Genomic DNA, 8165 nt, shown 5'->3' with positions numbered 1-8165 from the left:
TTGCCTGTGATGCTTGTTTTCTTATACCTGAGACTGCATTCTTTACCTAGCTGGTGCATCTCTTTTTGCCTGTGTTGACATTGATGTGAACTTGATGATCTGAGAACTAATCTGATCTTGTTTGCCAATGATGTGACCATTTCAATATGAGCTTTTGTCTAATGCCAATGATGACGTTTTTTAAAACTAAGCACATGCCTTGTGCCAATGATGAGGTTTTTTTATATATACTGAGCACATGCCTTATGCCAATGATGTTTTGGTTTATTATACTGAGCACATGCCTTATGTCATTGATGAACTTTAATTTTTTGTTTGTCATTCCATGGTCTAAAAGCTGAAGAAAAAATGAAGCCGATGGCGTGTTCGTAGTGGAGCATGCGGTATGCATTGCAAAGAAGGATGTAATATTCATTGCAAACAAAGTGTTGTAGCAAAATGATGTAATTTTTAGTGGAGGGTGTAATAATATTAGTCCGGGCTTTAGTAATTTTAATTTAGCTTTCCAATATGATGTAATATTCATTGCAAACAAAGTGTTGTAGCAAACTTTGGACTTGCTGGTGGTAACCTTACCACTAAATCAAAGTGGTAACTCCACCAGCTTCTATGCAGGCAACCAAACATGGTTCCTGCATCCTCTTGATTTGAATCCGATGCAGGTTCAGGAAACCAAACACCGGCTGCATGTGACCAGGCTGCTGGGAGCCACCCAACCAAACAACCACCCCTTACATGCGCTCAACCTGGCCAAAGGGGGCCTGGCTGGCTGATGCGAGCTAGGCTGGGCTGGGAAGTGAACCAAACACGCCCTAGGTCACCACATCCGGAGGGAAGCCCTGCCTTGGCATGTCCTTGACTAATTCAGCCGCGTCCCGCCACTTCCCCAGCTTGCACAGACCCGCAACCAAAGTACTATAGCTCACCCCATCTGGCTTGCACCCATGCTTCTGCATGTCATCAAGCACAGCCAATGCAGCACCAGGATCTCTCTCATCCTCACACAAACCGGCAATCATGGCATTGAACACCACCCTATGAGGCGCGATCTCCATCTCTTTCATCTCCTTCAGCAATCCAACTACCTCATCTTTGCGCCCTACCTGGAACAATGCCCGTACAAGCGTACCATAAACAGCTGAACCTCGCACAAGTTCTGCGTTCCTGGCCATCTCATCCTTGAGCCTCATTGCGGCATCTACCTTCCGTCTCTGGCAGAGCCCCTTGATGAGACTGGCATAGACAGAAGCATTTGGCGACACGCTGTATCGCCTAACCATGGCCTCCTTCACCTCGAATGCTTGTTCCAGTTTGTCAGCGTCGCATAGTGCAGCGACCATGATGCCGAACGTGGCGACAGTTGGCGAGACTCCCAGAAGCAGCATTTCGTCGAACAAGTGGCGTACGTGCTCGAGGGAGCCCGACGCTGCCGCCGCTCGCATGAGGATGTTATAGGTGCACTCGTTGGGTGAGATACCGGCGTCGCGGCAGACTGCAAGGAGGTCGCGCAGGGGGGAGCGGCAGGCGAGCAGGGCGGTGAGGAGGGTGTTGACGGCATGGGCGGTGCGGGGCTCGGGGAAGGCCGGGTGAGCGAAGGTGCGGCGCGCGGCGGCAGGGAGGCGGGCGCGGCCGTAGGCGGAGATGACTGGGCAGAGGAGGTGCTCTCGAGGCCCAGTACCGGAGGAGGAGGGGACAGCGGGTGGGAGGCCGGAGAGGATGGACTCCATGGCGGGGAAGAGGTGCGCGGCGGCAAGCTTGGAGAGATGATGCGGTCGTAGCAGCGGAGGGAGTAGCGGAATGGGGTGGAAGGCGTGGCGTTCGGCGGGTTAAGGAAGAGGTGGAGCGCGGCGGCCGGGTCCGTCTCCCGGAGGAGGGCAGCGCTGAGGTGGTCCGACGGGAACTTGCCGGCCATGGCGGCGGTCGGCGCTACCGGTTCAGCACCACGGGAAAGACAAGTACTTTATAGGGCTCCTTTGGATACAGATCAGACCCAAATAAACGCGTGCTTTTGGAGCCCCATCCTCGTCGTTCCCCGGGGGCACAGAAAAATCGTCTCCCGACTCGCGATCTATTTTCCCGGTCGGCGGTCACGGTCTCTCGCTCGCTCGCACGCTGGATCTCGCCGCCTAGGCGTCGTCGCCACCGTTCCCCATCTGCTCGCTTGTCCAGCCACCTCGTGCCTTGCCATGGTGGCTAGGCTTTCAGCGCACCCTTCTCCAACTCGAAGCAGCGGCACCCGCGCGACCAGCCTCCGGCTTCTCCTCTCCAATCTCCATGGCACCCGGCGGGATCCAGAGCTCCTCTCCTCCGTGAGGGACTGACGCAGACACGCCGTGATGGCAAATTATCAGGACACCCTTATTCAGTGAAATCAAATTATTTTTCTTCGAGGATCAACTTCACTCTTCATGTATGTGAAGCATGCTTAGTATACTATGTTGTGCTTTTAGTTACCATTCTTTCTATTTTCTTCCATTAAGGAATATATACGCAGTTATTACCTTACAGTTATATAATATCTATTATTCTATTTTCCTAAGAAAAGAATTTCTGTTGCATTTTGGTTTTAGCAACTAATTTTGCCTTTCTTAGTTGATTTGTTGCAGGGTGAGGAAAAGCTGGTTGGATCCGTGATTAATGGGATTCCACATTTAACAGTGAATCATTGTTTGAATGTATTTTTGTTGGTCGAGATTTATATCCCTATATCATCCAAACTGTGTCCAGAAATTCCTCCCCGGTGAGGCTACAGTTACCTGGCGGGGAGAGGGTGGCATGTGCATGAAAACAATTCCCTTTGAGGTCTAAATACACATGCTTTTTTCACCCCGCCATTCAAAGGAGCCCTTGTTGGCCATGTTCACCACTACTTTAGCAGTACTTTTCAGAGAATAAATAATATTTTTCTTTTATAACAAATTAACATAAGCATCAACATAAGCCAAATTTCAGCGAAACAAATGCGACTCGATAATCGCTATATATGCGCATTAAATCAGGTCGCCAGTGATTCCCTTGTCAGCATGAACACAAGAACATGGGCAGTGAGGCCAGCGACGCCGCACTGCAGATGAACAGAGACGATGAACATGAACCATTTGATCCTGCTTCTGATGTCTGCACGTACTTGTGTTCTCATGGCATACGTGCAGCATGCTGATAATTGGTTTAGATTTACTTTATGATGATGAATGGCAATGGCGTGCAGCACGCATGCACCGGAGCTGGGGGTGGGGCTGTGAGACGAGGTAAAAAAGAGAGAGACTCTGGGAAGATCTGGCATTGCACATGATCTTTTGTCGTTCTTGGCTGCATTTCTGCAGTCGCCACAGCAAGGCAGCAGGCACTACGAAAGCAGGAGAGAGAGATGCGTCAAACCGAGGGTCCGAGACATTTTTTTTCTACCTCCTGCTGCACGTACTTATCTTGGTTGATTTCTGGACTAATAAGTTTGGTCGGTGCTGATTTATTGTGAAAGAAAAATACTATTAGCTAACTGATAAGCTCTGAAAGCAATCAGCGAATAGACTGACTGCTTTTGTATGCGCGCGTGTCGTGCGCCCATATCTTGACCATGGTGTTGCGTCCAAGAGGCGTTGTGACTTGTGACCTGTGAGCATGAGCTGTGTTTACTTTTCAGCTGGAAAAAATTACATGAAATAGAAGGTCGGGTCAAATTAAAGTGGCATTTGGACAGGATGAGATACATAATTTTCCACCGCTTTGCTCATGGAAGGAGAAGGAAGAGCATTATAACGTCCTCGTAGTCAGAAGACGAAGTAAGAGGGAAACCGGAAACTATGAGTCATGTAATGGACTTCCATAAGAACTAGAAAGATATTTCGCTTGTTTCTGCGAGACTTTCGTAGAGATAAAATCATTGTATGTAGTTAAACCTAGATGTCTTGCATTCGTTCCTATTAAAATTGGGCAAGGCAATAAAATAATTCAATAATAAAGAACTAATAGAATTAGATCAAATTATAAGATGACAAAACAAAACAAATAGTAATATATGGATGTCTTCTATATTTCTTATATATAGTCATTGTGCTTAGTGAAGATGATGTGGATAGTTTATGTTAAGATGTTGGAAGTTAGTCGAATGACAAGGCTATTAGTGAATGATTGTGTGAATAGTTAGTGACATGACTATTAGTGAGAGATGATGTTGATAGTAAGTGAGAGATCATGTGGATGTCGTGCATGTTGGGATATAACTTAAGTAGAGAATTGCTTTATAAGAGATATCGATATAGATTTGTTTGGCCAAACACGGCTTGTGAGACGAGGCTATCAAATACATTACCTTCTATTCTGGCTTCAGAATGCGAGTCTCTAAGTTAGACAAATTTTACATCAGAAGGCCTTCCTTAGTGGAAGAGGGTTAGAGATTATTGGAGCATCATTCTTTAAAAATGGAAGGTTAGATATTAAAAGCCTGAACTTCGGGGTGAACACTTTGGTTCCTAAGACAAATAAAGCTAATAATATTAAGCAGTATAGATTGATATGCCTTCTCCATGTGGACTACAAGTGTTTTATAAAAACCCTTACCAATAGATTGACTCTGGTCAGCTGTCGCTAAGGAAGAAGTTAGACATGGTTTATCGAAGGAAGAAACATTCTTGAAGTTGTTCTAGCCTTACATGAAGTTCTACACGAACTAAGAAAATCAAAAGAGCAAGGCTTAATTCTCTGGATTGAGTCGAGAAAGCATGTGATAGCGTTAGCTTGTCTTTCTTAGAACAAGTCATGAGAGGGAAAGGGTTTTGAGATCTTTGGATTTGAAAGCATCTAGGCCCCTAGTTGGGTTTCGGTGATTAATGACAATACACGATTACTATGACTAACGTGTGTTTTGCAGAGGCAATTAAGTTAGGTCATGGTAATGGAGATCGATTGAGCAATCAAGGTGGTCATGCCCCTACGATGGAAATCGTTTCGGTTTTCAAAGGATGGACGACAAGGTTAAGGATGGACTAGTTCTAAGTGTCGATTGGAGTTGAAGAGACACTTAGAGTAGTTTAGGACTTTGTTTTTCCTTTGGCCGTACTATTAAGGGGGGTATGGACGGGTAGCTTGACCTAGGTGAGTCTAGTGAGTTAGGTGTGGTGCACACTTGTTAGAACTAGCACTAGGTAGCTCCAAGATAGCCCTTAGATCCAATGGAACAAACTTCATTCACATATGATCGAGAGTTGGAAGTGAATGGAGGGTCAAATACTGACCGGACGCTGGCTCCGGTGTGACCGGATGCTGGCTCAGGGTCCGGTCAGTTCATTTGACAAAGGTGATTGCGTCTGGTTTGCCTAGACGCTGAGAGGTCAAGTGACCGAACACTGAGAGGCAGCGTCCGGTCGACTCCAGTAAGGTTCCAGAGAGGGAAAATCACGATCGGACGTGTCCGATCAGTGCTGATTGGACGCTGCCCAGCGTCCGGTCACAATGTAAACACTGGAGTTCAGGGTGTACTGACCGGAGCGTCCGGTCACCCCGCAGAGGCACATAATGGTTTGTTTTTCAGCCAGTGTTATAAATTCAACCTCCACTCGTGTGTGGGGGTACTTTTGCTCATTCCAACAGCTGAGAAACATGTTTGAGAGTGCCAAGAAGAGCAAGGTCCTAGTGAGGTGATTGAGATTTGAGAATCCCAAATAGAGCCCTCATTAGTGTTATCAAGAGTAGCAAAGTGTGCATCCACCCATCTCATTAGGCTTGTCGTGGTCAAGTGAGAGTTCGTGCTTGTTACTCTTGGTGATCGCCATCACCTAGACGGCTTGGTGGTGATTGGGAGTTTAGTGATCATCCGGAGAACTTGTGGATGACCCAACTCACATTGTGAGCGGTTGTGGGTGATTCACCGCGACGGAGTGTCGAAGAATCAACCCATAGAGAGCACTTGATCCTTGCGCGGATCATGGGGGAGCTACACCCTTGCGCGGGTGCTTCAACGAGGACTAGTGGAGAGTGGCGACTCTCCGATACCTCGGCAAAACATCGCTGCGTTTCCTCTCCTCTCTATTTACTTTGAGCATTTACTTTGAGCATTTACTTTGAGCAATTCAATTCTTGTTCTTACATTCATAGAATTGCCATGCTAGAGTAGGATTGGAACTTAGGTTGCAAGTCTTTTATGTGTTAGTTCAATAGAAACACTTTTTAGGCACAAGGGGTTAATTGGGCTAACTGTAGGACTTATTTATTGCAAAGAAATTTAGAATTAGCCCAATTCACCCCCCTCTTGGGCATCTTGATCCTTTCAATTGGTATCAGAGCCTCATGCTCACATATTTAGGCTTAACCGCCTAGTGAAAGATATCTCACGGGGATGGACCTCCTCCTATCTTTGAGGGGGACGATTTTCCTTATTGGAAAATTCGTATGGAGGCGTACTTAGAAGCTCTAGATGTTGGAATACTTAGAGCCACCTCGCAAGACTTTCCAAAACCTAAGGATCCCACACACCCACAAGGCGATGAGGTGAATTACGAAAAATGGAATGCAAAGGCTCGCAACACCATCTTTAGAGGTCTTTGCAAAGATGTGTTCAATCGGGTGAGGAACCACAAAGACGCCCATGCACTATGGTCGGATGTTTGTGCGCTCCATGAGGGAACAAAGAGTGAGCGTGAGGAACGCTATCATCTTGTCATGAAAAAGCTCAACTCTTTTGAAATGCTTCCTAAAGAATATGCTAATGAGATGTATTCACGTTTGAATGTTCTTGTAGAGGAAGTTAATGGGCTTGGACTCACTCAAATGCAACCATCCGATGTTGTAAGAAATATCTTGAGTGTCCTCCCCATTGACAAATATGGGCATATTGTGACCGTGCTACATCAAGGTGATCTTTCCTTTGCTACACCAACACAAATCTTGGAAAAGATCAATGCTCATGAGATGTACATGCACATCACACCTCAAGATGGCTCATCCTCTATAAAGAAGAAAGAAAAAGACTTAGCATTCAAAGCTATCCAAGAGAAGGGCAAAGCAAGGCTTGAGTATGAGAGCTCAAGTGATGATGAAGTTGATGATGAAAGCCTTGCTCTCATGGTGAAGAAAACCACCAAGATGCTAAAGAAGCTCAACAAGAGTGGCATCAAGTTCGATGGCAAGAAGAAGAAGTTCTTCACAAGCTCAAGAAGAAAGCCAATCTCCAAGATGGATTGCTACAATTGTGGCAAACTTGGTCATCTAGCTCACCAATGCACAAAGCCCAAGAAAGACAAGTTCAAGAACAAGAACAAGGGCAAGAAAGATGACTCAAGCAATGAAGATAAAGATGAGAAGAAAAAGAACAAGCCATATAAGAAGAGAGATGGCAAGAAGAAGGACTTCCACAAGAAGAAGAAGAGTGGAAAGGCTTACATCATCGGTGATTGGCTCACGGACATTGATTCATCTAGTGGATCATCCGATGATGATAGTGACGACGAGAAGGTGGCCGCTATTGTTATTGATTCTTCATCATCTTCACCGCCATCACCGCCATCATCCTCTACACACCTATGCCTTATGGCCAAAGGTGAACGAAAGGTATCACATGATGATGATAGCAGTGGTGATGATCATGCTCATAATGATGATAGTGATAGTGATAGCGATGATGAAGAATATGAATCACCTACTTATGATGATCTTGCTAAATTGCTAAAGAAATACACTAAGATCATTATAAATACTAGAGCTAAAAATGAAAAGCTTGAGATTAAGAATGATTCTCTCTTAGCTAAATGTGACATAGCCAAAAAATCTAGTGTTAAGCTTAGAGAAGCAAATGAAGCTATATCATCCAAACTCAAGGAGCTTAAATCTTCTAAGAAAGAGCTTAAAGATAAACATGATAAACTTGAGTGGGTGCACAAAGAGCTCATCACTAGCCACAACAAGCTAAAAGAAGAATATACTACCCTTAAGATTAATCATGATAGTCCTGTCATTGCTCAAGAATTTTTACCCAATGAGCCACATGATGCTACTAACCATGTTGTTAAGATTGATATAGCTACATCATGTGATGATTTAATTGATGAGAGCATTGAGCAAGGATCTAGTGGCAAAGGCAAGCAAGTGGTTGAGTGCAATGATTATGATGAGTATGTCAAGCTCAAGCAAGAGAATGAAAAGCTTAAGAAAGAGTTTTAAGTGTTCAAAACCCA

General features: G+C 45.3%; 1 pseudogene; it reads right to left on the bottom strand.

Annotated features, from left to right (window-relative positions):
• Nucleotides 1-643: 643 nt before the first annotated feature.
• On the bottom strand, nucleotides 644-1949 carry LOC136514282 (putative pentatricopeptide repeat-containing protein At1g53330; annotated as a pseudogene).
• Nucleotides 1950-8165: the final 6216 nt, after the last annotated feature.

Source organism: Miscanthus floridulus, chromosome 16 (assembly GCF_019320115.1).
Source record: "Miscanthus floridulus cultivar M001 chromosome 16, ASM1932011v1, whole genome shotgun sequence".
In the NCBI taxonomy this organism is placed as follows: Eukaryota; Viridiplantae; Streptophyta; class Magnoliopsida; order Poales; family Poaceae; genus Miscanthus; species Miscanthus floridulus.
This window is presented reverse-complemented; position numbering and strand designations above follow the sequence as displayed.